The sequence below is a fragment of the Rhipicephalus sanguineus genome, chromosome 9 (genome assembly GCF_013339695.2).
Source record: "Rhipicephalus sanguineus isolate Rsan-2018 chromosome 9, BIME_Rsan_1.4, whole genome shotgun sequence".
Taxonomy (NCBI): Eukaryota; Metazoa; Arthropoda; class Arachnida; order Ixodida; family Ixodidae; genus Rhipicephalus; species Rhipicephalus sanguineus.
The window spans coordinates 141514106-141537578 of NC_051184.2; positions in this window are offsets into that span (position 1 = coordinate 141514106).

Genomic DNA, 23473 nt, shown 5'->3' on the forward strand with positions numbered 1-23473 from the left:
AAGCTTCGCGATTGTAGTAGATCCTTTTGCTAAGATTGCGCGCCGCACGCGAATGTTCCAGCTTTGTCGAGAGATAACGCCGCCACCAGCGATATCGCTGGAAAGTTCGATAGCGCCTGTATAAAAGCCGACGCGCTTGACCGCTTGTCAGTTTTTCGACGGTCGACGCCCAGTTCGCCGCTATCAGTGTACAGCGTGTGTTGCTGTAGTTTGAGATTTCATTTCCCGGCCACCAGTTCGGCCAAATAAAGAGTTCATCTTGACAACGCCAGCTGTTGCCTTCGTCCACGTCACGACCCCGTGACAGTATCGTTCACCACAATTACTTTTCTGTTGCGCTAAGAGCATGGACCAGCAATATCGCTACACTTCTTCTCGCGCTGGGTTAGAAGGTGCTCATCATGAACATCAACCAACACGTATTCTTGTCCGTTTTGTGGGAATTATCATAAGTCTATTTATGGCACCTGAGAAAGCTTGATGATGCTACGACAAAAAGGTAAATAAATCTTCGACGGGCACTTCTTGTCATAAATTTCTTCCTGCACATGCTTCATCAGGAAACCTGCGTAATTAAAGAAACGAATATTTTGCGCTTGAAAATGCCGTCTTTCTGGCTAGAAAGCACGTGGTTGAGCATATATGCCCACAAGTGCACCGCATTCATCATTATTATTCTCTACACCACGATCTATGTACAGTTCTCGACGTATTTGTTCTTTGTGCCCCTTATTCAAACAGCCTGTGGCTATACGGTCTTTGACAATACAGCCAGTGGCAATAAAGGTAAGCTCAGTTTTTTATTGCGGTACCGAGACACCAACGCCTGGCGCTTAACGAACCGCGCCGCTCCGCCGACAAAGCCGCACTCAAGTCACTGCAAGAAGAAGAAAAAGTTGAACACAGCTCTTCTTTCGTTCGTCTACTTTCCGGGGTCGGTGGATGTTTTTTTACATCTCTTTGCATACTGAAGTTACTGTCAGGTCCTTTACGGCCGGAAATCGTCGCCGTCGCTTGAACTGCCATGCTGTGGGAGTCGACAGATCCTTGACGGCGCGCCGGGTTTTTCATGCCTTCGTTATGGCGTCCTTCAGTTTTCCCGCCATCTTCCAGTTTCTCTGGAAGTGCTTTTCTCTCAGTTCTGTGAAGTCACTTCTCTGATTCTTAAAAGGTCTTACGTTTTTGCTAGGGTCTGCTACTATTGCAATTTAAATTGGACAATCTGCTGACTGTTGCCACACATGCTCAGCATGATAATATTTTGCTATCACCATGTCAGGTAGGCGAAATTTGCAGTTGAAAGTTCTCCTGCTTCGCCATAATGTTTCGTTAGATACAAGCCTAAGATAATTATTGTTATCCATTTCCAGCCCATGTGTCGTTTGAAGTAACTGTACCGCGCAGCATATAATCCGTATTCGCTCATCGAAATGACGTTTATATAAAGCACATGAACCTGACAGCTACATGATTGTGTGGTTGGACAGATATTAAGAGATACTCGTACGTGAGGCGACTTGGAGAGTAATTGTGCAAACGCTGAGCCCGCGCAGTTGCCACCTGTGAACTATCCGCTCTCATGTATGGACATGGCAACAGTCAAATGTCTGACCATGAGAGATTCGTAATACCTGGCAATGTAGCAGCAAATGAAGTCACCGAAGAACATATTGGTATACACACTGGTCTTTATTTTTGCAGTTGGAGTTTCGGTAATAAATGGCTGCGAATAATTATGCTCAATTCCTCTCCTAACGGTGCAGCTGATTACTGGCGTGTTCCCCTATCGCAACCAAAAACACAATATATCTCGATGTTTTCTGTTCTACTATACTCTACGAAAAAAGAAATGACCGACCACACTTCATTCATTACGCGGAATGGTCACGCACATTTTTCCATTTATTCCCATAGTGAATTCTGTTACAAGTACTCTATCCGCAGCCACGTGCAGCTAAAGAAGACTCACAGACAGTCGCTCTTGGCACTTGTCCAGGCCTCCCATATCTTTATTAAATATAGATTACACTTTCGAGTCATCGCACATCAGTGCGCATAGTCAGATATACTGGGAAAAGCAAATTTATGCCAGCAATTTTCATCGGAAGGACTCATGAGCATACTGACTGCAATAACTGAGAGTGATCAAATTGATGAGATTCGCTGGAGTAAGCTGCATGCATGAAAGAATATCCTACTTTATACACTAAAATTGGCTAACATGCTAGGTAATTTGTATGTGCATCTTGAGAACTGATACTTAAAAATATTACCAAGGAAAATAGCGTTCTTTTCACTATTCTTAATAAATGTGAGACTGGGAACTGGGTCATGGCTCATGTATAACAGCAAGGACCATTATGAACTTGCTTAGGTGGTACTGGCCGGCTAGTTGGTCGTGTATGATCTTGAGAACAGCCACGTAAAAGTTATGAAGACCTGGACAAACAAAGATACGCACCAGGCAGGCGCTGACGTTATGTGTATCTTTGTTTGTTTGTCCATATTATCTTAAATTTATCACGGCTTTGCGTTCAGGGCCATTTATGGAATAATGCAGCGGTGTGGCTAATGGTGGTGAGCTGAGCAATACCTATGCTAGCTTTATAAAGAAGGCAGGGCATAGCTAGGGTGACCCCGGCTCAGCTGCAACAGGCAGGCCACGAGAGACAGAGAGGGTGGGGTTGGGGATGAGAGGAACGCCCCGTGGGCCACGACATTCCCACGTGGAGTGGTACACCGTTGGCGCTGATCCACAGAAGGGACAGCAGGAGGGGCACAGAGCTGGATGAAAGAGGTGTAGCATGTCGAGGCAAGGACATTAGTTTGTCTGTAGTTACCGCCAAGCGACAGCATCTGCTCTGTCAAGTGAAGGAAGCGGAGGGTGATACGCATAACGGCTCTGTCGTTTGTACTCCAACGGCGCGTTGTCGTTTAGTGGTTCTGTCTGTGCGTCGTCTCAGTTGGACAGCTCTTCCAATGGTGCCCGGCCGGTGAGACCTCGGGCAACCGCTTGAACGCTTTCATTACCATGGACAAAGACGTGTGCATGAGTCCAGATGATACGCGCCGGACGTAATGCAGACGGCGAGACAGAAGACAGGATATTGTGTGTATGTAAAGCCACAAGTCTTTGCGCGAAAGGCGCGGCAAGCAGCCTTTGAGTATGTTACTATGGTGACAGAGGTGTGATAATGTCATGGCGTAGACAATGACCAGAGTGAGAGCTCAATCATATGGAGAATCACTGTCCAGTAGTGCGAAGTGTCGCAGGCGCGACAAGGACGTCTGTGTTGTCTATCACGGCTAAATAAACGGCGGGCTTCTCTGGGCAGCGTGTCCAATCAGTGTGGAGGACGTGTAAGTGTGTGGTGCCATCACCAAGCACGCGTGTCATGGAACTCGAGAACGTCGGCAACCGGCGTGGCAGTGGGGATTCATGTTGCGTAGAATTGAAGCCGCTTTTAATAACAGCGCAAGGAGTAGGAGCAAGTTTATGTTGGGTTACCTATGTGGGTTTTCAAGGTATGAGGTAGCCAATAACAGAAATGATGGCGCGGCCCTGACGAGTTTGCCTGAGCCGTTGGAGCTGACTTTCGAGCTGGGCCTCGAGAAATTCGGTTACGGTGTTGTGGACGCCGAGCTGAAGGAGGCGTTGCGTGGATGCGTGTGGAGGCAAGCCGAAAGCCGCTTTCATCACCGTCCGTAGAAGGATGTCCGTCTTTTTGGTTTGAGAAAGTGTGAGATTATAATCGGGAAGCTGATAGGTGAGCCGACTAACTATGAGGGCTTGTATTAGGCGGACGACATCCTTCTAACAGATGACTTTGCAGTGATTGCTGATGCGGTGGATCATGTGTGTAATTTGTGTTACCTGCTGAGTCAGAAGGTGTGTAGTGTGCGAGGCCTTTCTATCAGACTGAATATGGAGACCTCCAACACAGAGTCGATCAAGGTACCTGAGGGAGCGGCGTCGCCCCCATATGCTTACCGTTCAGATCCGGGTGAGTTACTTCCTCGGAAAAAGGAGCCAACATATTTTCATGCATAGCCCGAGTGCTCAACCTTTCAATAGATACATTAAATCTCCTTTTGTAGTAAAACAACCGAGGTAAAGCAGTCAAGGTAAACTTTTGGCGCTGGGAAATAAAATATGAAAAAAAAATCCATACTCTTTGTTGGCAACGATATTTATTTTGAAGTCAGTAAAATGTCCATTGATACCGTGCACCTATCTAGCTAACTTGTTAAGCTAACTTGCTCAACTAGCACAACGCTTTTTTTTAACTGAGTGAAAATGATATATAAATAATTCATAGATTTGGCACCATTCACCAGCATAGACTCCAGAAGAAACTTTTCTGGAAGTGTAAATGTGCTCTTGTTATGAAAGAAAAAAGCGCCTTGCACCCGCTTGTAGCAAAAATCTACAAGAAAATCCGCAGGGTTTCTCAGCAAGAGAAGCTTCTTATTTGATGAAAAATTCGTATTTCTATGGAGTTCAAAACCGAAATCAGCGGCTCTCCGGAGCGCTACCTATGCCCCTAAAGGGGTCATGAAGCACGCCTCGGGCTCGTTGAAAAAACACAACCTGCGGTAAGCACACATGAACTGCTCAGCCAAATATTACAGGCGTGCGCGCCGCGTAAAGGTTACAAGCAGAGCGTGAAGTTTCTCAGGCAGCCTTTTTTCAAACATGGGCCTGTGCTGACTGTCGTCGGTGGACGAGTGCTCCTGTTACCTTGCTTCGAAGCATCCTTATTGGCCAATAGCTGACGTAAATCATAAGCGTTGTTTGGATCAGTTGAGCTTGTTCCCGTGCACACTGTGTATAATAGTTGTTGTAGTTAAATAAACAGGCCCATATATGGAAAAACTTCCTTCCGAGTTCAAAAAGATGACTAACTTCCGGTAGAGGCCAACTGTCGTCTGCTGAACACAGCGGGGCCGCGCACGTTCGAGCATAACTTAAATTTGGCCGCACTGCGTTTTCGGTATCGCAGCCTACTGTGCCTCGCTTGTCTCGTTTAGTTTTGAATGTCATAGCTGGCCTCAAACCGTACAGAAATTGTGTGTGGCGTTGAGTTCTAACGCCACGGATCTCGTGCTCACTTGATAAGTGCGTGCACAGATCGACTTGCAGGCAGGTTCTTAATTAACAGGCCGGAGAGCGGCCCCTCGTGCACCATGAGGGTTGGATTATAGCTGAGGGTTTCAACACTAATATTCTTTGGACAGAGAATGCACACAGTCGTGTAACCTTTGAATACTACACTTCATGTCGAAGATATCCCGAATATGCGGATTCAGCAATAAGGTTCAACTCGAAATAATACAACCTAAATTCCACTGTGAACTACTTGGAGTGCATTTGCCTTCAGTCCTCTTCAAAGAACAAGAAAACGTTCACATTTCACGAGCGCGCTGGCATGTGCGTAAGCGCGACCTTCCATGTCGACAGAAACTTTCGTCGAGGCCGTGGCCTTTCGGCTCTTATCTCACGCACCGCCACTCGCCTAGCGTCCATGCTTGGTGCCACACACAACCTCTGTTTCCCTCGGTCAGTGGCAGCCGCAGGAATACGCCAAGGTTAAGAACTTATCTATTCTCCCTCGTTAACCTTGAGTCATCTCCGCGAAATTGTAGTGCAGGCACTGCGGTGATTTTTCGAGTTTCGTGCGGTGCACTCTAGACTTTCGGCAGCTCTTCAGCTGAACGACTGTTTTTCGCTGCTCGGCTCAATTCACGAAAGAATATAGCTTTCCTGGGAGCGCGCACGGAGTTTTCACCATCAAGCGTGCGCGCACGGAAGTTTGCTGCGGAGTACGGGTGATCGACAGAGTGCGCAGTGCGCCCAGCTCATTCCGGCGCAATGGCCAAAGAGGAAGTGGCGCCTTGCGCTGCCATCTGCTGTAAAGCGAGCCACAGAAACGGCGTTAAAACCCTACATGTACTGCCTAGAGACGACACCTTGCGTTCCGCTTGGCTGCAGCGCATTGGCCTGCCATGCACAGACACGCGGAAAAGTATACCTGTTTGCGGTAGACACTTCGCACGTGACGCCTTCTTGCACGACCAAGAAGTGATGAAGGACGCGGACGTCGGTTGGTCACGTAATCGTCTCAATTCGACTGCCCTGCCGACTTTGTTCCTTCCTGGCAGAGAGGTAATCGGCAAATACATATTTGATGTTGTTTTTACTTCTGCAAACTTTTGTGGTAAAGTGACGAAGCACTTGCCAGTTAGCAAACTAAGTAGGCGCCATATAAATATTTGTGCAGGGCACTGTAGCTGCACACATTCAGATGTGTAGCGTGCGCTCGACGCACATGTGTACTTTCCTTCAAGTGACCATTCTGGGCATTTCATTTCTTTAGCTTCAGAATCCTATAATGAGGCAGGCAACAAACATTAACAGCCTGAGATCCAGCACTACTTGCATAGATGTTACAATGTTGAATTGATCTTGTGCAAATGTTGCAACAAAGAGTCAATCAGGAATATGTGAGCACTAGAAAGCGCTAGCCTGGCGGCAGGAATCAAATATACGTTCGAAAAAGTAAAAGACGTTACACTATTATGAAACACATTCGCTAATTACTGAGTAGGAAAGCTGTGTACCCTATTCCGTGATATTACTTAAGATTGCCTTCAAAAACAGGTTACTATTGGCTCTTCTCCTCAGTGCGTGTGCTCAGCTTGTTCTGGCATGTGCTACACCGCAATTATTCGCTATTTAAAAAGGTATTGCACTCAACAGCCGATTGAACTATGTGATGCGTGGTATACACCTTTTCACAGACGGCTCCCTGGGCGCCGTCATAATCCTCTCCGGGCTGCGCTAAATAGGCGTGACCCACAAAATGCACTGCCGAGGCTGTGACGTCAGCCTTTGTACGGCCGCGCGCAGCCCACCATGGCGGCGCTTCTTCTCTCCTGTGAAAAGGCCAATGGCCACTAAGAGCTAACAATTGTAGAGGTGAAATTCATCACAGGTGATCTACTACATGTCAAACAAGATACATTGCTAGCATAGTTCATATAGTTCAGGGGTCTCAAACACGTTGCCTGCGCAGCTCTTTGTAGCGGCCCGCGATCCGCACATGGGTGCCTTCGCCCCACATGGGTGCCTTCGACCCCAGGCAGTCACCGTGTGTTGAAATATAACAGCGCAACAAAAAGTCTCTATTTCAGAATCTGCGTACAGATTTCCGTGATTGTGCAGATCGGTATCGTAGTTTCTCGAGTCTTGAGAGCCAATCCTTATCTCAAATGACCTATATATGAGAGCGGAAAGGGCCTGTCAGATAGCAACGTTAGTTAGCTGACATTTTCTTAACCCCCCTCCCCCTGCTCGCACTTTCTCTACTGTCCCGGCCCTACAGCATCTAAATATCGTGACTGCGGCCCGCTAGCTGAGGTGAGCTTGAGACCCCTGATATATTTTATCATGTCACATTGTATAGGGCTGTAGCAAGGATATTATTTCGGGACTGGTTTAACCCCTTGTATGTACGTGCATATGGGTGTTTTCTAGTGTGCCTGATAATTGTACATATATCGGTTAAAGAATTTTGAAGGAGGTTAGGGGGAGGGCTCGACACACCTGTGTACACCTATGCATTTCTTCTATCACTCTAAATTGTCATGAATCAGTAGCCGAAGCAGATGACAGCTGGGAGTAATAGATTTGCCGCATAAGACACATGCACTATTCTGCAGTTAAGCTTACAATACCATGTGAAGTGACGTTGTATTACCGACGAAACACAAGAAAAACCAGTAAACTTCTAATAAACATCCAGAAAGAAAAGTCTAAAAGATTATTAGAAGCCTCTTCGATATGTTATGTAGTGGTAAGCAGCTTAAAAACTTCCTGTAACTGTACTAACGCCACGTTATTAGAAGTCTCGAAAACTGCTTGCAAGAATTCTAAAAACATGGCTGATCCCTCCGTCATAGGAATCGGTGTAACACGAAAGTGAAACGTGTCGTCATACAAGTAGTTGATTGTTTATAGCGCATTGCTATATGAGAGCTTCTACAATGTCAATGAAGAAAAGATGACTCTTAAGGGCTCGTTTTTGTTTGTTATACACAATAATAATGAGAACTAACAGACAATAATGCCAGGGAAATATAAAGGGATGTTATTTGTAGTAATTAGGATATAAATGTGAAGACAGTAGAGTGGGCGAAAGAATTACTTGTCGCCGGCAGGGCGGCAAGTTATCTTCAAGTTATCGGCAATTACTACAAATAACATCCCCTATACTTTCCCTGACATTATTGTCTGTTAGTTCTCATTATTATTGTGTAAAATAAACAAAAACGAGCCCTTAAGAGTCATCTTCTTTCCTTCATCCATAGCGAGAGTCTCGTTCTGGCAGACTTGATGCTTTCAGGTGGTATGCAAGGTATTATTGGTCAGCTGCCAGTGCGTAAAAAGATCACGTGCAACGTGATGCCAACAGGCAGAAAAATGAGTGTTCCACACTCGCCGCCATGGCTGAGATCGGCGCTGACTAACACTCCCAAGTTTAAATGCACATATATACCCCATAAAGTGGACGAGAGGATGACCGCCGCCGTAGCTCAGTGGTAGAGCACCGGACGCGTTATTCGAAGGTTGCAGGTTCCGTCCCTGCAGGCGGCAAGTTATCTTTTCGTCCACTTTACTTTCTTCAGATTTATATCCTAATTACTACAAATAACATCCGCTATACTTTCCCTGGCGATATTGTCTGTTAGTTCTCATTACAATGTCAGTGGTTGTTTGACAGATACAGCACCACTTGATGTGGACGCAAACACGTTGGCGCGTAGTGGCACATCTCCGTACAGAGGACTAAGGCCCGTGATCATGATTTAACCCTTGCGGTAGCTGAAGTTGTGAAGATATACCTGGACACCGCATATGGGGGGGGGGGAGGTGAATTCCGCGCAAATATTGCATCAACAAGCACACGGTAAACATTGATATTCGATATACACTCCTTCGAAGCGTCGTGAAACGCGAAGAGGAACGCGACGTACGCCGTGTCTTCCCTGTAGCCTGGCCGTTAATGCTCACATGGCGAGCGGGGAACGCGGTGCGACAGCCAGGCCAGCGTCGGAGAGCTATTCTTCGATATGGATGGATGCTATGAGCGGGGATTGGGAAAGCGTTGACGAAATTACACTTCTCCTATTTGAAACACGCCGTATGGGACGGTCATAGCAACGGTGCCTTGCCGGAGCTCATTGCGGAGGCAAGGAAGTTTTTCTCTCTTTTTTCCAGCCTGGTAACACACATGTCACCCCCCCCCCCCGTTACAAAGGGGACGCTCATAGCATCCATTCATCCATCCAAGAGCACTGTGACATGAAAGTGTGAAAAATAAAAGGCGCGTTCATGTAGGATCTCCTATGTGTTTGGAGGTAGCTCAGTGTGCTAAACGCCCGCCAGCCATCGCCGCCGACCGAGAGGTCATGGGCTCGACTCCTGTCAACGGAACTTTTTCTTATAGTTGTTTTCTTTGTCATCTGATAACGTTCATTTTTCTGACGTATTTCCGTGATGGAAATACGTCACGAAAATATTGGTGGACCCCAGCATAAAGCACTTTCTTGTTAAAAAAAGACTTCTTGCTAGATCTTTTTGAGAGCTTTTTTAGGACTTATTTTTCATGCAAACCAGCTTGTGGAGGAGTTTGCGCTGGTCAATGTGTTGCGTCGCAACAATTTGTGGTCAATCTGTAGGCAACTTGCAGTCAGCGCTTCGACAAGCAGATTTGCCTACTTCAACGCTGTGAACTGACAAGTCAGCTTGTCGAAATGGCTCCAGCGACACACTGTGTCCAAACATTTCGCATCTTTTCAAGCTTCTATATTCTCGTGAACTTCTGCCTTTTTTTATTATCAATTCCGCTGGCTAGAGAAGCAGCGGAAATTAATCTGACAACATATGACGCAAATATTCCTTTAGTTATCACTCTTGAGAGTGATCAACTAAAACGTGATAGCAAAACGCTGGCATGATACAACCGATTGACGAGCGTGTTGCTCGTCAATCGTTTTGAAAAATCAACTTGTCTTCAAGTACCAGCCTTGAAAAAAAGTCCGCTTGTCGAAACGGCTCCAGCGTCACCCCATGCTAAATTTTTTTGAATCTCAGCAGCATTCGTGCTCTTCTGGCCAAAGAATTAGTTAATGCTGTTTAATCAGACATGTCATCGGCTTTATCAATTGTGCTCAAGACAAAGTTAGTATTTTAATGTCGGCTCATTTTCATTACTGATGTTGTATGGAATGTGTTATAGCGCACTTCTAAAAGTAAACGCGAAATTTCAACAGAAGTTGATCATGCATAACCTTTATGGCAGCAATTGCCAACAATATGTTGGTCACATGACATAGGCTGGAGCCATGGAACTGATGACTTTTCCAAGAACCTGCACGCAAAAGGCACAGTAAAGTAAAAGGTGTCTCCATCAAGCAGACATGTATCAGCGCAACAAAAATCCGAAGGCTGGCTTGGCAAACACAAAAGCACAGCAGCAATACGTCGCTAAATCATCGGACATTTGTAAACGCCAACAGGCACAGTTAATCGGCTTATTTTGTCTCATTGAAGTAAATTTCGATATAATAAAGAAACTTACGTACGCGAAATTAGTTCCTCCACAGTGTGTGTGTCAATAATATGATGGTTTTGGGAGTACCTGGAATTCTAACTTGATCCTGTACACAAGAGATACCACGAACCAAGAAAATGTTCCAGTCAAGCATGCACCTACACCAGCCTAACAAAAAAAAAACTATAGGTTAGTTTAAATAAAAGGCAACGGACGCTGTAGCACAGGGGGACATTGGCTTAAGGGAATATTCGCCCTAGTTGGTGGCACATGCTGAGAATTTTTTGCGCATGAGCAACGCGAGAACAAAAATGAAGAGACACAACACGCGCACTAAGTTTCGATAGAATGCTTTATTGCACGCTAGGCAAACATTTACACAGCGCCGGAGGACTCACACAGCACCAAGAAGCGAACCGATGTCTTTTCCGTTTCATTTTTACAAGATATTCATAACACTCATGAGCTCACGGACTACTGCACATTCAAGTAAGTGTATTCTTTATTCGACAAGGACAGGGACAGTGTGCAAAATAGCAAGTTTTGCCATTTTCGCAGCATATAGTAATATTAATATCGTTAGTTAAGCTCTGTTGGTTGATAAAACCTTTGGGTTCGGCAAAACAGGTTCACACCCACACGCTCTACAGTTTATTACAAGGCACCCATGTTTACATGAGTTCCCACAAACTAGCCCAGTTATCCGTTCTCGTAAGCATCATTTCTTGTACACAGGGCTCTTTTTTATGTTCAAATAACATGAGTTCCCACAAACTAGCCTAGTTATCCGTTCTCGTAAGCATACAAGGCACCCATCATTGACTTTATTTACATGATTACAATGCTCTCTTGACCTATCGTTCATGCAGCTACTTGTTCGCCCAGCATGCTGCTTACTGCAGGAAAGAGGTATCTGATAAGTGACAGCTTCTCTACATTCCACAAACCGCACTCTATATCCTTTCTGGCAAGCAGTTTTCTTCCATACTTGACTGCTAATTCTGCAAATCGATTTCTGCTTACCGGGAGTTGAACTATTTGTATATTACCCCGTGACGCCAACCTTATTATGTAGTGCGTAATTTTGTGCATGTGTAGCACAACAGCTATTCCTTTTTTAGTGACAAAACTGCTGCAACAGCCAGACTTACTGGAGCGAAACTTCCTAATCGGGCCCTCTGACACTAACACTTTTTTTGTGCGCTGTGTTTTGTATGAATCCTTCCAATGTGTTTTGTGTCCCGTTGAGTTGTCGCGCTATCCAACTACAAAAGAAAAAGGTTGGCATCACATGCTAATGTGCGAGTAGCTTTTTCAGCTCCATGCAAGCTGAAATCGATTTCCAGAATCAGCAGTCAAGCACCAAAGAAAACGACTGATTGCAAGACACGACCTAGGACGCGCTTTGTGAAATGCAGAGAAGCTGTCATTTATCAGATACTTCTTTCATGCGGGAATCAGTATGTCGGGAAATGCGCCACTGCATAAATGATAGGTTAAGAAAACATTTCGAAAGAGGTGAATGTTGGGTGTGTTGGTGTTTCGCCATACTAAAATCCATCGTAAGTAGCGCAACTAGAGAAGACAACAGTGTTCTTCTGTTGTTTTCTGTTGTCCTATCTAGTTGCGCTGCATACAATGTTATTTATAGGAGAGCATTGTCATCCTGTAAACAAGTGCAACGGTGGATGGCTGGCGTTACAGTGTAGAGCGTGTGAGTGGGAACCTTTCTTTCAGAATACAAGATTTTTATAAGCTAACAGAGTTGAACTAACAAGGTGGATACAGAAACTCCAAAATGGGTACAAATTTTGTTAGCACGCCGCGACTGTCCATTTCTAATAAAGTATTGACTTTCTTGAACGTGATGTAGTTGGCGAAATGATTAGTGTGCCGCATATTTTGCTAAAATAAAAAGGAAGAACACATATCTCTGTACATGGCACCTTGGTGAATCTTGAGGGCCTGACGACATTGTCTCTTAGTGCATCATGGACGATAAAAGTTTTGTTGAAAGTTAATGCACACACTGTCCCTCATTCGTCATCCTTGTGTTGCTTATGTGCTGAAAATTCTTACCAAGTGAGTTGAGGTGACTTCTGAGTACAGACAGGAAATAAGATCCGTTGGAAATTCCAACCACAAATACTGACAAGCACAACAGCAAAACATAGTTAACAGTAGAAAACTTGTAACAGACAAAGGCAAGTGCGTATGAAACAGCTGATGTTGTCCCAAGCAATGCACTTAAATTTAGATACGTTTCAGAATCCCGGGTAAGCAAAATCAACCAGTTCCTCTACAATGGTGTGTTATGGAATTCCAACAAGCCCAAGCCTCCACCCTTGGAAGAGATATGGCAGTTAGCAGCCTAATTTATTTGCTCATGTTGCCAGTGGACACGATCAGTGATGACATCACTTCCCAGGGCTAACCTGTATAAGCTGTCAGCATGCGGACAGATTACATGCTTGAAGCTTCTGCGCTGGCTGTATAATAAAACACTAAACAAAGACCCTAATTTGTACGCGTCTTTCATAGCCTGAGTCGCTTCGGGGCGTTAAACCCCACATAACCACAACCAAGCATGTAATCGCACCTTCCGGCACGATGTCGCCGCGTATTCTTCATCCGTATGCTATTTTACCCTATGCTATTCCAGTTTTCCTTTTGCCCAGTACGAATACTGAATGTTAACCAGCTCAATTCAAGTGTATTTTTGGGTTGTCAATCGGCTGAATCTTTTCAGCAACGTGTGGAACTGCTCTGTACATAGCTATATATATAACCATTTTCCTCTCCTGCCATGAGGGCTTATTGTAAATAAATATTTTCAAAAATTTTCCAAATATTGTGACACAATCGACTGTTCATATTGTTTAATAGTGTTATTTTTATGATGTTTGTACCGATCTCTTTGGGCCCTGATGCAGTAAACAAACTTCAATGTTGTTGCAGTTTACCATTCAAACAAGCACCGTCCTACTTAGATGAGAAACCACGACACTTCATGGAATGACTCACTCAACAGTTCTACAGTGAGTGGTGATAGTTGACTGCATGCAGAAGGTGATTACGATTATTTCTAATGGCTGTTGATGAGTTCAGAAGACAATTGAAATGCACGTCTCTGAAGAATGCCTTTATCTCGATTTGTGAAGATGTAACTGTACTTTCTCTAGGCTAATTGATAGCGACGGGTAGCGGAAGCCAACGTAAGACGCCGATGGGAAGTCCTTCCTTATTCTTGCTAGAACGCAAGGAGGCAGCACAACACTGTTGTTCCTCCCAAGCTTCTTCCATATCCACCTGGTGAACATCCTATGCGCCACGAAGCGATATTTTCTGTAAGCAAGAAGAATGCATGGGAAAGCCACCTAACATACACGCTAAGCAGGTGAATTTTACTTGTAGATTTCTCCCATGATGTTAGTGCCATTCTCTGTGACCTCCCAGTACATAGCTTCCAGGACAGCCGGGTTCAAACAAAGGCTTGTGAAGTGCGCATGCCGTGTAATGTAGTCGTCATTACCTTTTCCAATTGTTTTCGGAGCATCCCGACAGCACAGGTTTTCTAATGCACTTTCGCTGGCCACGCACAGCCCACAAGTACACCTGCATAGACATACACATGCATAGTACATAACATACATACCATGCATAACATGCGTCTGAAGCTTTTACACCAGATAATTCATTTAAAAAACGGACAGAGACGGTGACATTTACTTAAAAAAGCCAGATTATATTTCTCAACGCACAGACCATGAACACAAAATAAGGCCGCGCAGGGCCAGGACGAACCTGTATGCAAATTCATTTTTGCTAAAACTATTAACCAATGGAATACTTTGACATCTGAGCAAGTGTCCAGTGTCAATGAAAATGTATTTTTTCAACTCTGTAACCCCCGTGATGTAATGCCTCGGGGGAAAGAGGGGATATGTAAGAATAAATAGGAAAAAAATATTTCCAGAAGGCAAGCAATATAACCTACTTGAGGTGATTGCACGTTGTTGGCGCTAAGGTAGGCGCACGAACAAGAGAACACACCCACGCTTTCAGCAATTAAACATCTGCGGCAATTTTCACACTTGATGCAAAGCATGCTAGATATGAACTATAATGAAATGTTTCCGGTGAAGGAAACGTGCTGTGTTGCGGTATTTCACGTACCAATTTATGTTGTCAGCGCCACGTTGTGGAGGTCGTGGAGGCTCTGGGTTGTCAGAATATGAGAAGTCTGCTAATTTGCTCATTTAGTCAAACTACGTGATTCACTATCTTACAGAATATTTTTAAAGTAGGTGAAAGGAGTTTTCTTTTTTCAGACACTGACAAAACAGTCATAAGGCACTGATAATCTCACGCATGTCAGCTGTTCCTAGCGCTTGAGCGTCGGCGTAGCTTGTAGCCGAGAAACTGCGTTTGCATTGCCGCGTCCACATCTCGAACGTCCTCTCGATTGTCAAGGCTTCGGAAGCAAATTCTGCGACCGTCTTCGGCGTGTTCCTAATCAATCAAGCAAGTGTTCTTGTCAAGCAAGAGTTCCTGCTTGACACCACTCATCAGGGTCGTAGCCAAGGGGGGATTGAACCCCCCCCCCCCGAAACTTTTCAGTTTTGCTTGCGGATATATACACGCGCACATACAAACGCACGCACCAACATACATAAAGTATGGTTGAACCCCCCCACCCGAAAAACATTACTGGCTACGCCCCTGCCCCTCATTAGGAAGCTCACTTTCTTCTCTTCAGTCATGCTGGGGTCGGCGGGACGAAACAAGCGCATCATCTCCGTGTATATTGCAATGTTTTCATTGGGAAGTTGCACACAAGCCTCCAGCATAGCTGCGGCCTGTTTCTTGCGGACGACGCTCGTGAAGGCGCTTAGCAACGTCGTCGAAAGAAACCCCACATTTGTAGTGCGGATTCTCGGTTCTCGAATCATGTCCTCACGGCGTCTTCTATGTAGAAGTAGACGTGATGGAATTTTTCTTCGGAGTCCCAATTGTTGAAGGTGGTGACTCGGTTGAACGTCTCCAGCCAGCCTATACAGTCTGAGTCTTTAAACGATAATCCACGGAATGTCGATGGCTCTCTGTGCTGCTGCGTCACGAGTGTAGGTAGGGACATAGTAGTTGTCATCGTGGCGGTTCTCGTCGTCGCCGTGGACCCTTGCACCCTGCGGATAGCTCACTGCTACACGAGGCCTTCGGTGTCTGCTTCCGGCTGTGGGCTTGGTTCGCGGTTTTTCGTGGTCGTCCGAAACATGAGGGAACCAGCACCTCCACCAGATGTCACGTGGCTGTGACGTTGAAGAAGGCAGCAGTCGGCGTGTTTAAGATTAAACTCTTTATTTCGGTGAACTTCTGCCCGGTAAACGAAAATCCAATGTAGTACAAGCAATACACGCTTTGAACTGAGAGCGGCGAACACAGCGTCGGCCGTCGGTAATCTGATCTTCGGCGGAGCGCGCCGTATTTTATAAAGCAGTCATCGAACGTTCCAGCGTTATCGCTGGTGCTCGTCTAAGTTCAAGAATAAACTTCACTCATCGCGTCCTGCACGTAATCTTAACACAATGATCTCAAATAATCGCGAAGCTTCTCAAGCATTGAGGCGCGGTCTGTGCCGAGCTTTGCCAACAGTTTTGTGGCGGAAACCCGAATACATAAAGCTTATAAACGCACTTGGCACAATCTTCTGCAAGCGTCCCTGGATAGCTCAGTGGTTAGGTCGCTCGCCTTCGATTCCAGGGTACGCGGGTTCACATCCTGCCTCGTGAAGAATTTCTTTAGGCCAGATTTTTCCTCTTTCTGTTTATTTATATCTTTCATTCAGTCTCTCAGTTTGTTTCTCTCTTTCTTTCTTTCTATATCAATCTCTCTCTGTACTCGTTCGCAGGGTTATTACAGGCTACGCCGTAGCGGTGAGTAGTGGGTATGTGCCCACATTTTGTGGCACATACCCGTTCATGACGATGATAGTTTTCGGGCACGGTCACACGCTTTACGCCGAGCTAGAACAGCTTCGGTGTTAATAATGTGACACCGTCTCAAGACAATAAAGTTGAAGCTGCCACAGCGCGAATGCTACTAAAGGATGGTACGCTTACTCTCTTCCTGCAAAGAGCAAGTTTCTCTTTCAAAGAATGATGTAACCGGAAACGCGGAAAAAAATTGAGTAGTCGACATCCGACAGACCGCAGAAAAGGAAACATCGAACACGTATACCTACAGCCTTGCAAGGAATTTACGTAGTGTCCGGGGAGAACGCGTTTTACGTGCCGGAGACCGCATCACGAAAGTGGGAAATAAGTTACATACACATAGGGACACAGACGATGAGATGGTCAGTTCGTTTCCTTGCCGAACATTAGACAGTATCGGTGTCGTCTGTTGTAGCCACGGCGATGACTCAAGTATGGTCTTTTCGGTAGAAGTGATAGCTGCAATATTGGCTGAAGGAATGGAAAGCACGTTCAGCTTACTCAGCCTACGAGAAAATTACCCGGCACTGACACTGGGAAAAGAGCTAGTGGTGGGTGTCGCATTTCGCTGCTGTACTAACTGCGCATCATTGCTGGTGAGGCCATAAGCGCATCGGAAGCACTTACAAGCAACTTGCTGCAGTGCTTCAAAGATGAGGCTTTTACGTTTCGTTGTTCTTACTTTATTCAGTGGTTGTGAATGTTACCTTTCGGCTTGTCCGTGGTGCGCTCAGAGAATTTTCCTCATAAAGCACGTGTGAGTGTAGCGTTCGACCATAGATATGGCATTACGTATGTCTTAGGTTTTTTTTTTGTTAGGTGAGATAATTTCGAATACCATAAAAACCCGTAAAAATAAATTTTAAAATAGTTTGTTTGAGTTGTCTTCATTATGAGGTACGCCACATTTAGCGGTTCAGAATTAATACCTGTCTACCTGCCTTGCATTTCCCAGCACCTGTACCGCATATACGGAACCGCTCTTATGCAGTTCAGCTCGAGCTACGTTAACGAAGACCAAGCCGTGCAGAGCCGCGATTGATGATGATCATGGTGATATACAGATGAGCAAGGTGTAACAGGCATGATGATATGTAGATGTGATGAAAATGAAATTGAGTCATGCCTAGCTCTCATAATATCTACACGGCTTCCATATAGATGCCTGGAATTTGTCCATCCACTCCTTAAAAAGTACGTTTTGTCATACTACTGCTTCCTATGCAAGCATTAACGATACACCGTAGCGTCTATACTTCAGACCAACAAATATTACAGACTTGAAAAAGTTTACATCGAAGTTCGCATCAATTTTTACGTAATAGAAGTTTACTTTCACACGTTTTTGCCTAAATAGCCAGAGAAGATTCGTATAGAAGTCAGTGACTTTGCTTTGATGCTACGATCATATGAAGATTAAGCCAGTGCAAATAATCCAATACCTTTTTCTACCCGTTGCTAGGCATATCATGAACACTGCATGACCTGGACTAATACTCAGAAACTGCTTCGTTCGTCTGTCTCCTTTTTCAATCGGCTGGCTTCCTTTCGCTAACAATATTGTTACCGCAACGAGGCTGGCTGGATTTTGTTCCCGCAAACAACTCGAGTGCACGAGCGTTTTGTGAATAAGATTGCCGGTGTCCGATGCAGCTGTTACACAGATAAGGCGCCCAGGTATTTAAACGAGACCAAGAAACAGGCACATACAATTCAATCACAATTGTCGGTGTGTCTTTTAACAAAAAGTTAGGCTTAGCGGAGAGCCCTTGTAGATAGTCGTTGAATTTATATCATCCTGCCTTCACTATCATAGGCGACTGGACTTGGCACTAAATATTCCTGGTTGCGAATCCGTGTGGATCGAACTTCATGAACCACATTTGTCGCAAGATAGTAAAAATTTAGCTGTTGCCTGCATCTATCGCTCACCGTCGTCATCTGTCTTGGAGTTTTGCCTAGCTTTAGGAGAGGTGTTGAATACTCTGTCATTAGAAGGGAAGCGGGTGATTATTTTAGGAGACATGAATATCAATCTTCTTCATAACACCAACGCAAAGGTTTCCGAATACATTTCCTGCTTCAGTGGATATGGCTATGCGTGCCTCATAACTGCACCCACTCGTGTTCCATTTCAAGGCAATGGCACTATTATCGATCACATTTTGTCTAACCTCATTAGTCCTCCTGAAGCAGCTGTCATCGAGGTGCCTGTCACAGATCATTATCCTATTTATGCAACCATAGGCATTTCCAGTAATATTAAAACAAGTCGAAGCTTCAAGAATAACCTAAATACTGCATCATTCATTAACATCATCGAGCAGTGTGATTGGTCGTCAGTTAAGCAGTGCAAAAATGCTGAAATAGCCTATCAACAATTTTCCTCTATCATTTAAAATGCAGTCATGGCCGCTTCAACATTAGTTGTAAGCAGAAAAAAGTACCTCGTCCCAATTAATCCGTGGTTGACACCTAACCTGTTAAAATGTCTGCGGAAAAAGGATAACTTATACAAAAAGACTAAAAAGTCACCTTTCAATGTTAACCTTCAAAAGCGCTATAAAGAATACTCAAACACATTAGGTAAGTTACTTAAAGCCGCTAAATTAAAGTACTTCGAAGATAAAATAAAGCGAGCCGGAAATGACGTTAAGCAGCAGTGGAAAACTGTAAACTATTTTCTTGGCAGGACCACGGTACATTCAGATATAACCTTGATTCACTCAGAAAATCGTGTGATCGAAAACCCATCTGATATCGCGAACTCTTTTAATGACTCATTCGGCATTGATATTCCGCAGTCGATAGCATCCCTCGAATACACTTGTTCACGATTACCACATTCATTCTTTCTTTATCCGACGTCACCCGAAGAAGTGTTCACCGTTATCAATAGTATTAGGAATACAAGCGCTGGTCTCGATAAGTTCTTTGCTGCCGACATGAAACTGATAGCTCATTTAATCTGTGATGCATTATGTTATATTATAAATCTTGTATTTGAAACTGGATTTTTTCCGACAGCCCTGAAAAAAGCAAGAATTATTCCCGTCTTTAAAAAAGGCGACAAGCGCTTAATCTCGAATTACCGGCCTATAGCAATTATCTCATTCTTCAGTAAAGTCATAGAAAAACTTTTTGTGGGATGGTTAAGGTGTTTTTTAGACAAGTTTCATATTCTTTCTAATAAGCAGTTTGGTTTCAGGCCCGGTTACTCAACTGAACTTGCCATGATATCCCTAACTGACGAAATTAAATCTGCTATTGCCAGCGGTTGTGTTGTTGGAGGTGTTTTTCTTGACCTTTCAAAAGCATTTGAGTCTATTTCACACGTCATTTTATTTCAGAAACTAGAGTCAATTGGTGTATCTGGCGTCCCACTAGAACTAATTCGTAGCTATCTGCGTGATCGAGAACAGTTGGTATATGTGTCCGGTACCTTTTCCAACCCTAAATTCATCAACATCGGTGTTCCGCAGGGTTCAATTTTGGGCCCGCTTTTATTTTTAATCTACATCAACGATCTTCCTCATTGTCTAGCACATTCGTCCTGCATACTCTATGCGGACGATACCACTATAATAACTGCATATAAAGAGGTTGACTCGATGTTATTTAAACTAAACACCGACCTGAAAAATATCGTTAAATGGTTCAATAAGAATAAATTAAATATAAACGCTAAAAGTCATACTTTGTTGTATTTTCGTCACCTAATCGAATTATACCTAGGAACCCCTCTGTCTACGTAAGCGATACTCAAATTCACTCTACCTCTAGTACAATGTTTCTCGGAGTCGAACTTGATGAACATTTAAAATTTAATTCACATGTATTACAGCTTACGCGGAAAGCCGCATATGCCATTCGAATCTTGCTAAAAGTTCGCCCTTTCTTTCGTTTTGAAATATTGTTGTCACTTTACTACGCTTTCTTTCACAGCAACATAATCTATTGCATTTCATCATGGGGAAACACGTATGCCACTCATTTATCAGCCATCCAACATCTTCAAAACCAAGCATTGAGGATAATAACGTTCAGTAGCTTCATGTCCAATGCATCATCCTTACTCTGTTCACATGGAATTTTATCAGTCCAGAAGCTGGCCAAATATTTTCTCGGCATTCTTATCTACAAGTATGTGAATGGAAAACTTCCCATTCCTTTACTAAACTCAAGTCAGTTTCCTCAGGCGTCATCTACTCGTTTTGCAAAGGCTAATAACTTCCTTTTACCCAAACCCAGGACTAATTATGGCAAGTTTACCATAAAATTTTCGTCTGTATCCTTTTGGAATTCTTTACCTTTGGAGATCAAAAATAGATCCCTCGAAAAGTTTAAGAAAGGCTTGCGTTCGCACTTATTAAATTCATAGTGCTTAATATTATACAGAGTATGTTATAGCATTTTTGTGTTATTTTGTGCTTATCTGCATATTTTGTATAACTTATATTCCCTATCTCGTGCTCATCTGTATATTTTGTACATCTCAATTTTTCTTTCCTTACCGTCATAATGCTTGATATTATACTGAGCGAAGGTTATTGCATTTTTGTGCTAGTTTTTTCGTACTTATCTACACATTTTGTATAACTTATATTTGCTATTTCGTGCTTATCTGTATATTTTGTTTATCTTAATTTTTCTATCCTTACCACTGTTTACTATTGCGTTGTATCTCTGATTATTGATTTTATAGGAGGTCTCACTCACAGTCTTGCGACTTTGAGACCTCTTTCTGTATTTGTATATAACACATGCAATTGATCACTTGTATTTCAATTTCAAAATAAAGTTCAAATAAAGTTCAAATCAACTTGCCCTGCTGACGGCCGTTTTTTGCTGCATTAATGTCATGGCGAGAGCTTGCGACCGCACCTGGGGGCCTCCACCATCGCGTGATGTGCCGTCGTGCAGTGTAATTACCCCAGGGAACATGTCCGTACTCAACCAATGAGGCTAGCACAGAGGCGAGCTAGTTGGCTTGTAACGAGGGCACCCCGTCGACACCCAGCCCCTACTAATTTGCCTTCGGAATAAATTACCTGCTGGAGCCGCAGGAAATAATTTGTGCGCTGTGGTTTCTGATAACTGGTTTTACGTTGGTAACACAACCGTGCCTGTTGAGTGGCGGCAAAATGATAAAACGTGCCCTTTTTCCAGTCGCTGCATCGCAATAATATTCTGAAAGCAGCTTTGACGCACAACTGATGCAACGTGCGGTGAAGCAATTTTGTTGTGCAGGGAAGAAAAGAGAACCAACACAAGAATAATATTTTTCTACTTTCAGTTAATACAATATTTTATGAAAATTCTTAATATCAGTGGATACAACATACTTCTGAGAATTGCTGATAGCGAAGAGTTCTCTGTTTTTACTGCGGCGAGTTTATTTCTCTTCCTTTATGTGTAACTCACTCCCCGCTCCAAGCCCAACGTAGGCTATGTTACCACTACCATGATGTTCACCTCCTTAGTCTAATAATTGCCGCGCCGACTGCTTTGCTCTCTGCAACTTGCTTAATAACTTTCCCGGTACCGACTACTCTTTAAGATTTCAATGCTAACCTGTTCGGGTATATATATATCCGGAGAAACCTGTCAGCAAAGTCTCACACAGGGCGGGGCAATGATACTTGCCCAGCCCTGTGTGGTGTGGCGTACTTGACAGTGGAACGAGCATGCAACAGGCGAGATTCTGTGATCCATACGAAATTAGACTGCTTTTTTCACAGCTGTGGCACATAATAGGACTTTTCAGTTCTTTCCTTTTCTTAAGTACTTTGAATTTGGCACTTCATAAAGCCTGAGTGTCCTGAAAGCTGCGGTGGAAATCTATTGACTTCGTCCAAAGAAAACGTCTTTCCTGGTATAAAACACAACTCTATACAACTCACTTTACATGCCGATGTCGAATATTCTAGGAGATCATTCGTGCAAGTTTACTTCATGCAGGGGAAATGTGGTCAGGGAGAAGGCTATAAAATAGTCATCTGTGAAACAGGTGTAGAATTTTATCATAACATGTAATTTGCTCACGTCAATTCACTCCGCATCCACCTTGAAAAACTAAAATGAAGAAAAAAACAAATACGGAGGATCAATTTTTATTATAACCCAACTGTGTCTACAAAACATACTATCTAAATTACGTCTCGTTATTTTAAAATTACTCTCGTTCTTACTATTCTGAAGTGGTATTTAACCAAGTAATAGAACCCGACATTGTTTCTAAAAAAAATTTCTTCTCCCTTGCACAGGGCAAATTCAGTGACCCTAATAAAATAAAAAATCGCTTAAAAAGGCGCTCTTTATTTACCATGCCGACAAGATTTGTAGCGTCTTGCTGGCACTTAAATATATTTTTATTCTTGACAGAACTCCTAAGCACAGAACTACGAATACGTATCTAGAAACGAAAGCCTTACATAATGGGAAACAGCGCCTCCCACTACATAGCAAATTATGCAAACAGGCAAATACTTGGCCGTGTAATCCGAGTAACTCAGGCTTTCGAAGAAGCTGCCCAAATAGCTTGAGCAGGGTTCATGCTTTGTTCAGTCAAACAGAGTCGATGTTAACCCGTCAAGCAGCCGTGACGTGATTGCGCTAAGCAATGTGAACCAGATAGACACGAGGAAAATAACAGTCTCAGAAAGCGTGTGCTCACTTTTTCAAGACAATTTATTAAAGGGTTTAACGGCTAATGGATCGAAAGAGCAAATTAGGAAACGGCCAATTGTTGTTCCACGCAGGCGTATGCTGCACAACCAGCGTGGCACATAAAAGAAAGCGAACAAAGTCCGAGACGAAAAATTAGAACAGCACCAGGTAGTCCATCGGGCATAGTAAGCGAAA